The sequence below is a fragment of the Phyllobates terribilis genome, unplaced genomic scaffold (assembly GCF_046119375.1).
Source record: "Phyllobates terribilis strain yellow unplaced genomic scaffold, ASM4611937v1 Scaffold_35__1_contigs__length_13245226, whole genome shotgun sequence".
Lineage (NCBI taxonomy): Eukaryota > Metazoa > Chordata > Amphibia > Anura > Dendrobatidae > Phyllobates > Phyllobates terribilis.
In genome coordinates this window covers 12,812,346-12,821,774 of record NW_027362795.1, presented here as the reverse complement: position 1 = coordinate 12,821,774, position 9,429 = coordinate 12,812,346, and positions in this window count along the sequence as shown.

Here is a 9,429-nt window from a genome sequence, read left to right as displayed (position 1 = left end):
CCGTGTGCTCCTTCGCTCCTCCGGCACTACCGGTACTGGGACTCTCACCACCATCACTCCCACCATCCACTACACTGCCCTGGGGCCGCACTCTTCCCGTGGGGAGTCACACTACCCGGGCCGCCACTACTACTCCCAGCGTCTCCCTATTGCCCGGTTCCGCGTGCCCCACGGCCCAGGGGGCGAGTCACATGCATTCCACATGTGCTTATCTAGTGAAGCTGAATACATGCGTTCTAATGCAAGTCAATGGCGGCGAAAACGCCGCGCTTCCGCAAAATAATTGGTAGTCCTGCGTTTATTTCCGCAATGATAATCCGCAGCGGAAATTTCCACAGCATGTGCACAGCACATGCGGATTATCATTGGGGAACATTGCAGACCTTCTACCATGCGTTTTTTAAGCGGTTCTGCAGCGTTTTTGCCACTGCAGAAACGCTTAAAAAACGCATCGTGGGCACACAGCCTTAGAGAAAGAAGAATTATTAATGATAGATTCATTATCAGATTCGGACAAAGTAGCTATTCCCTTTATACTCTAAGATTCTGGTTCTTTGCGCTTGTTGTTTGGAGGATTAGTCGCATCCATTTGCATAAAACCAGTTGTATCAAAAGTTGGAAAAGTAAAAATTGGTTGCCTAATGTTGCTGCTAGTTGTATTCTCATTTGCGTCTTTAGCTATTTTTGGATTCTCCGAGATAGTCTTAGATTCTTTAAATTTCTCTCTGATTAGTTGGAATCATTGTTTTGGAAGAATCAGTTTTTTTCTCAGAATTACTTTTATTTTTTCCAGATTTAATTCCTGGAGGACTTATATTTCTGACTATATTATTGGAATTACCTATGACCGATTAGGATGCATATTTCTGAGAGTATTTCTCCCTTTGTGGACGACTCTTGCTCTCATATGTAGGGGGCTTGCTGGTAGATGCAAAATTAGTTTTATCATTAACTATCCATTTTAGGATTTTATAACCTCTGGTTCTTTACCCACTCCAGTCAGGCTGAGTGAGAACCCGTCAGCTGTAACGGAAGCGGACATGCCTGCTGTTTTTGACAGATCTCAGAGAACAAGCGCATCACATATTTCTCAATCCACTGTAACATCTCCGCCTGCACCTCACTCATGGTCCAGCAGTTTGTCCGGTTCACCGTACTCTGCCCTCTATTAGCACTGCAGCCAGCCCTCTATCCCACAGTTGTGGTCACGTAAAAGATTGTTTCCTCCTACACATGACAAAGCTAAGAGGTTGAACTCTACCATCTCCAAACTGTTGGCCACGGAAATACTGCTTTTCCGCCTGGTAGATACAGACGGTTTCCGAAAGCTGATGGCCGTCGCACTCCCCCAGTACCCGTTGCCCAGTCGCCATTACTTCTCTAAGAAAGCTGTGCCTGCACTACACCAGCATGCCGCAGACAACATCACCCGTTACTTGACTAAATCTATGTCTGCCAGGGTGCATTTCACCATAGACACCTGGACGAGTAAGCATAGTCAAGGGCGTTACATCTCGCTGACTGGACGCTGGGTGACGCTGGTGGCTGTGAGGGCAGACGGGGAAGGGGCTGCTCCGCAAGTCTTGGAATCCCCAAGGCTTGCAGAACAAATCTCTGTATTTCCCACTTCCTCCACTGCTTCTGCTTCCTCCACTTCCTCTAAGGCCTCCCCCTGCGCACTCAACCTCTGCCTTAATGAGACACACGTTCCAACAGTGCAGAGCATATCCAAACCACCTCTGTACTGCGCAGCCAGGGCTCACTGCAGTCAGGCAGAGATAAAATTAATATGCCTTGGAGATCGCCATCATACAGTTAAGGAGCTGAGTTTGAGCAATGGCTGTCTCCGCTGAACCTTGAGCCAGGGAAGGCCGTGTGCGATAAAGGTGCGAACCTGGTGGCGGCCCTACGCCAAGGCAAGCTCACACACGTGCCTTGCATGCCTCACATCCTCAACCTGGTGGTACACAGATTTCTCCGCTACTATCCTGGCCAGAATGAGCTGCTGCAGAAAGCACGGAAGCTGTGTGCTCACTTATGCCGTTCGCACCCCTCAGGTCATCGACTTGCATCGATACAGAGGTCTTTGTCCATGCCAGTTAACAGGTTGATATACAATGTGCCGACACGGTGAAATTCCACTCTGCACATGTTGCAAAGACTGTGGCAGCAGCAATGAGTCCTGACGCAGTATTTCATGTTGTATAGCGAGAGCCAACACAGTACGGACGTGGGGCATATCACATTCATGGAGTGGGCACAGATTAAGGACCTGTACACCCTTCTGCACAGTTTTGAAATGGCTACTAAGATGGTTAGCGTTGACGATACCGTCATCAGCATTACTATTCTGGTCATCTACATGCTGGAGCAGACTTTGAATAGCTTGTGGCAGGAGGTGGTTTTCCCAGAAGAAGAGGAGGATGCAAAAGGTATAACAATGTCTCAAAGATCCAGACTGTCATCACACAGGGGGGTGCCAAGGGTGGATGGATTACTGCTATCGAGGGGGGCTGGTGATACAAGTCAAACTGTTAGTGAAGGTGCAAGAGGCGAGGAAGAAATGGAGGAGGAAGAGGTGATGGGCGAGCAACAGTCAGGAGATGAAGAGGATAATCATCTCCTCTCTGTTGTTCGTGGTTGGCGGGAGGCGACGGAGGAAACAAGCATCAGTGTTACCCAGCCACCAACACAGCATGGCCTTGGACCTCAATGAAGAGCCCAACATATGAGTGCCACTATCTGCAACAGGATCCCCATATAGTTATGATTCAAAATAGTGCTGACTACTGGGTTGTTCAATCCACGCTATAAGTGTAAATTTTGCCAGATGCTTCCCACCCTGGAAATGGACCCATGAATGCTGGAGTATCGAAACACACTTTTACACAACCTTAAGAGAGGTTTTCCCCAAGACAGCAGTGAGGCGTACTGTGTGCATCGCACCTGTAGACTTTCAACCTCCGGCATGTCAATTCAGCAATGCCAAAACAATAGCAGCAGCAGTGTAAGTAGCAGTAGCAATTTCTGTGAATCATTTCACACATTTTTTGCACCAGCTTGGGCACCAGCACAACAGAGTCCAAGTCTGACACTTGGTGAACTACTGGAGAGGATGGTGCAGGAGTATCTAGTGCTCAATATCAATACTATTAGGGAGGGTTTGGACCCTTTTACATTTTGGTCTTCAAAAATGGATGAGTGGCCTGAGCTCGCCTGTCACGCCTTGGAGGTTTTATTATGCCCAACAGCCAGAGTTCTCTCAGAACGTGTCTTCAGTGCTGCTGGTGGTGTCCTGACGGATAAACGCAGCCAGCTGTCCCATGAAAGTGTAGGCCGCCTAACTTTCATCAAGATGAACAAGTCATGGATCTCCAAGGACTTTTGCACCCCAATCACAGACTGTACAGAGTAGGCGATGTTCTAGTTTTTAGTGTGCTGCATTGATCTCGTGTAATTGCAGTCTGTGATATCTTTAGCATGGCTTCTGTGCCTGCTGTTGCTGCTGCAGATGTTAACACTAATTTTTGGAAATGTGAACACTCCTGGTTGGGTCTCCATCTGCTGGGTTGGCTGTAGTGGAAGAGGTGTCGGTCCCCATTATACTATTTCCACTCTACTGAAATTGATGCCACTTTGGTGGTGTCAGCCCCTAATTTAGGGAAATGTAAACACTCCAGATTGGGTCTCCATCTACTGGGTTGGCTGTAGTGAAAGAGTTGTCGGTCCTAATTATACTATTTCTACTCTGGTGAAATTGATGCAACTTTGGTGGTGTCAGCCCTTAATTTTTGGAAATGTGGAGACTCCTGGTTGGGTCTCCAATCTGCTGTGTTGGCTGTAGTGGAAGAGGTGTCAGTCCCCATTATACTATTTCTACTCTAGTGAAATTGATGCCACTTTGGTGGCGTCTGCCACTCATTTTTTTAAATTTGAAGACGCCTGATTGTGTCTCCATCTGCTGGTTGGCTGTAATGGAAGAGATGTCGGTCCCAATTTTACTATTTCAACTTCACTGAAATTGATGCCACTTTGGTGGTGTCAGCCCCTAATTTAGGGAAATGTGAACAGTCCTGATTGGGTCTCCATCTGCTGGTTGGCTGTAATGGAAGAGATGTCGGTCCCAATTTTACTATTTCAACTTTACTGAAATTGATGCCACTTTGGTGGTGTCAGCCCCTAATTTAGGGAAGTGTGAACAGTCCTGATTGGGTCTCCATCTGCTGGGTTGGCTGTAGTGGAAGAGGTGTCGGTCCCCATTATACTATTTCTACTCTACTGAAATTGATGCCACTTCGGTGGTGTCAGGCCTGAATTTAGGGAAATGTGAACACTCCTGGTTGGGTCTCCATCTGCTGGGTTGGCTGTAGTGGGAGAGATGTCGCTCCCCATTATATTTGTAACCTGGTGAAATTGATGCCACTTTGGTGGTGTCAGCCTCTAATTTAGGGAAATGTGAACACTCCTGATTGGGTCTCCATCTGCTGTGCTGGCTGCAGTGAAAGAGGTGTCGGTCCTAATTATACTATTTCTACTCTGGTGAAATTGATGCCACGTTGGTGGTGTCAGCCCTTTATTTTTGGAAATGTGGAGACTCCTGGTTGGGTCTCCATCTGCTGTGTTGGCTGTAGTGGAAGAGGTGTCGGTACTCGTTATACTATTTCTACTCTTCTGCAATTGATGCCACTTTGGTGGTGTCAGCCCCTAATTTAGGGAAATGTGAACACTCCTTATTGGGTCTCCATCTGCTGGGTTGGCTGTAGGTCCCCATTATACTAGTTCTACTCTACTGAAATTGATGCCACTTTGGTGGTGTCAGGCCCTAATTTTTTTAATTTGAAGACTCCTGATTGGGTCTCCATCTGCTGGGTTGGCTGAAGTGGAAGAGGTGTCGGTCCTAATTATAACATTTTTACTCTGGTGAAATTGATGCCACTTTGGTGGTGTCAGCCTTTAATTTTTGGAAATGGGGAAACTTCTGCTTGGGTCTCCTTCATGTGTGTTGCCTGTCGCAGTAGGCCTTCCAGACCATCAGGCTTCCACTTACTTTCAGTCAACTGCCTTCCTTAAATTTTTGTACCAATACTAATCTATGAAATTCATATTTCTGCCTTCTGAGTGTGGCTGAGCATAAAAGCAGGTTGAGCTGTTGCATGTGTTATCAGGGCTCTCAGCACAGCAGGCCTACACCGATTCCTCACCCACCTTGTCTGAATTTGAAGTTCAATTCAAAGCTGTAAATGCTGGCCCAGACCCTGATACCTCATGCATGGCCCATGACTGATTGCTGCTGTGTCATTATAAAATTTGCACTGTGGGTCAATTGAGGCCACTTTCCTGGTGTCTGCGCCTAATTTGATCTGTTTTGGCAGCTTTTGGGCCCGTTTGAAAGTGTTGTGTATGCGTTTGGTTTTGCCTCCCCTTGAATCCAATGGTGTTCAGCTATGTTCGGCGAATATTAGATGAATAAATCGGTGAATATTGCAAAATCGGTGATCGTAACCGGAACCGAATATTGAAGTATTCGCTCATCTTTAATGGAGAGTAGTCATCATGGTGGAGACAGGGGAATGTTGATTGTAGGGAGCTTGGCACATATGGCAGACTTTATGTACTTCGGCCTTTACCGTGACCCTCGTGTTACATTCATCTTGGCCAAAAGAGAGAACTGGGTGTTCACCCTGATAGACAAATGGTACAAGGAGAACCTTGCATTTCTCCTTCCTGAGGTAGAGAGGCCTACTAAAATGGTGCTTTATCAGAAGGCCATTGTGGAAAATATGTTGAAAAAATTCCCATCAGACAATGCTAGTAGCAGGGGGCAAGCTTCCTTGCCCAACCAAGGAGGAAAGGCAAGGGAGACACACACACACACACACCAGGTACAGATGAGGCAGGGGTACACTGTCAAAGGCCTGGGCCAATTTCATGACACCCTACCAGTGTCCATGCCCTGATGACCGGGTATTTATGACAAGGAGGGAAAGGTTTTTAAAGATGATCAAGCAGTACCTGGCTGACAGGCTCACTCTGATAAAAATGAACAAAGCCAGGATTAGCCCTGACTTTTCCACACCACCAGATGACAGCAGCACATAAAGAATTTTTAATCTTCAATATTTGAATGAGGCCTGCCAGTTGTTGCCTTCTAGAGTCAATGAATGACCCTGCTTATAGTAGTTTTTTCCTTTCTTTGCACTTTGAGTGTAGAAGTGCCACTACACTTTGTTCACAATATTTTAATGAGGCACTACAATTGGTGCCTTCAAGGGTGTATGGATGACCCTGCTTGTAATTTTGGGCAGGATTTGCACTTAGGGCATAGCCTTTATGAGTCTAGGAGTACCACGACATCGCAATTTGAACAGAATGTGTATGAGGCCCTCCTTTATAATATAATAATTTTATTTCTATAGCGCCAACATACAGTACAGACCAAAAGTTTAAAGATTTTTCTGTATTTTCATGACTGTGAAAATTGTACATTCACACTGAAAGCATCAAAACTATGAATTAACACATGTGGAATTATATACTTAACAAAAAAGTGTGAAACAACTGAAAATATGTCATATTCTAGGTTCTTCAAAGTAGCCACCTTTTGCTTTGATGACTGCTTTGCACACTCTTGGCATTCTCTTGATGAGCTTCAAGAGGTAGTCACCGGAAATGGTCTTCCAACAATCTTGAAGAAGTTCCCAGAGATGCTTAGCACTTGTTGGCCCTTTTGCCTTCACTCTGCGGTCCAGCTCACCCCAAACCATATTGATTGGGTTCAGGTCTGGTGACTGTGGAGGCCAGGTCATCTGACGTAGCACCCCATCACTCTCCCTCTTGGTCAAATAGCCCTTACACAGCCTGGAGGTGTGTTTGGGGTCATTGTCCTGTTGAAAAATAAATGATGGTCCAACTAAACGCAAACTGGATGGAATAGCATGCCGCTGCAAGATGCGGTGGTAGCCATGCCGGTTCAGTATGCCTTCAATTTTGAATAAATCCCCAACAGTGTCACCAGCAAAGCACCCCCACACCATCACACCTCCTCCATGCTTCACGGTGGGAAACAGGCATCTAGAGTCCATCCGTTCACCTTTTCTGCGTCGCAAAAAGACACCGTGGTTGGAACCAAAGATCTCAAATTTGGACTTATCAGACCAAAGCACAGATTTCTACTGGTCTAATGTCCATTCCTTCTGTTCTTTAGCCCAAACAAGTCTCTTCTGCTTGTTGCCTGTTCTTAGCAGTGGTTTCCTAGCAGCTATTTTTACCATGAAGGATTGCTGCACAAAGTCTCCTCTTAACAGTTGTTGAAGAGATGTGTCTGCTGCTAGAACTCTGTGTGGCATTGACCTGGTCTCTAATCTGAGCTGCTGTTAACCTGAGATTTCTGAGGCTGGTGATTCGGATAAACTTATCCTCAGAAGCAGAGGTGACTCTTGGTCTTCCTTTCCTGGGGCGGTCCTCATGTGAGCCAGTTTCTTTGTAGCGCTTGATGGTTTTTGTAACTGCACTTGGGGACACTTTCCAAGTTTTCCCAATTTTTCGCACTGACTGACCTTCATTTCTTAAAGTAATGATGGCCACTCGTTTTTCTTTACTTAGAATTTGTATTATGGCAAGAAAAAAGCAGCTAACAGTCTATTCAGTAGGACTATCAGCTGTGTATCCACCAGACTTCTGCACAACACAACTGATGGTCCCAACCCCATTTATAAGGCAAGAAATCCCACTTATTAAACCTGACAGGGCACACCTGTGAAGTGAAAACCATTTCCGGTGACTACCTCTTGAAGCTCATCAAGAGAATGCCAAGAGTGTGCAAATAGGTCATCAAAGCAAAAGGTGGCTACTTTTGAAGAACCTAGAATATAAGACATATTTTCAGTTGTTTCACACTTTTTTGTTAAGTATATAATTCCACATGTGTTAATTCATAGTTTTAATGCCTTCAGTGTGAATGTACAATTTTCATAGTCATGAAAATACAGAAAAATCTTTAAATGAGAAGGTATGTCCAAACTTTTGGTCTGTACTGTATTTCACAGCACTTTTAATTGTAGAGGAGAATTGTACAGACAATAAAAGACATTACAGAATAACAATCACATAAATCTACAGATGTCAAGAGGAGTGATGGACCTGCTCGCAAGCTTACTATCTATGAGGAGATAGGGGAGACACGAAAGGTGGACGGTAACAATTGTTTGTATTGTAACTCTTTCGGCTAAAATTTCCCATAGACGAGCAACCAAGAATTAGGAATTGCTCAGTGAGTAACAAGCATCCGAGTATTTCAGTGCTTACTCCTCCCTAAAGAGCTTTCAAGTATCTCATTGATAAATTTCCAAAGTTGAGCGAAGAAAGGATAAAGGAAAGAGTCTTAATTGATTCATATGCTTCTCCAAGATAATGAGTTTCTCTGTTGCGGAGAAAGGAAAAGGCTGCATGGGTAGCATTTGCATTAGTGGTAACTAATTTTTTGGGAAACTCAAAAGCAGATAACTATGAAGCGTTGGTGGAAAGTCTCCTCAAAACCTATAAGGATCTGGGTTGTAACATGTCCTTTAAAGATTAATTTCTTACATTCGCTTCTAGACTTTTTTCCATCAAACTGTGGAGCAGTGAGGGACGAGAATGGTTAGAGATTTCACCCAGATATTGCAGCTATGGAGAAAAGATATCAAGGAAAATGGAATCCATCAATGCTTGCAGATTAGAGTTGGACAATTGTAAGAGTTGATCGGATGCAGAAGTACAAGAGACAAACAAAAGAGTTGTCACTGAATGAGGAGCAAATTTTGTAATGCAATTTCTGTAACTGTTTATAATTCACAATAGTGTTTACACAGATTTTAGTTACTTGAATTGTTGCCAAGTTTCCTCTAAATAAATATCAGAAAAATGGCATAACAAAATATTCTGCATCTTTATATTTGCAAAAGTAATTATGTTTCAAAGTCCTGAAACTTTTATGCATTAATTATATGTAGCAGTACAAGGAAAACTCTCGGATATCATAGAAACAAGAGACAACTAAAAAAATTCTTTGTCAGATTTGAATTCACGAGTTCAAAATCATTAAGAAATGGCTCATTTCATAAATGAACCTGACAACTTTTGAAAATATGTAAAAAACAGTGTTACATCTGAAAGATCCTTGAGCTAGTCAGGTGGAAGGTCCTCAGGATGTGCAGGTCCCGGTACCTTCCTCTTCTGCTCTACACCAATCGGTTAGAGAAGTGTGGTGCTGGAGGAGACAGAGAGCAGTTCTCTCAGTGACCAGGAAGGACACTGCCTGATTTTTTCCTCTGTCACTGGAAGCTGCCTCCAGTCTATAAGAAGTACTCATTTGTTAGCAAGATGTTTTTCTTGCTAATAGTGTGTCTTATAGTCCACAAATTATGGTAAGTTCTGAAGTAATTCCCTTTC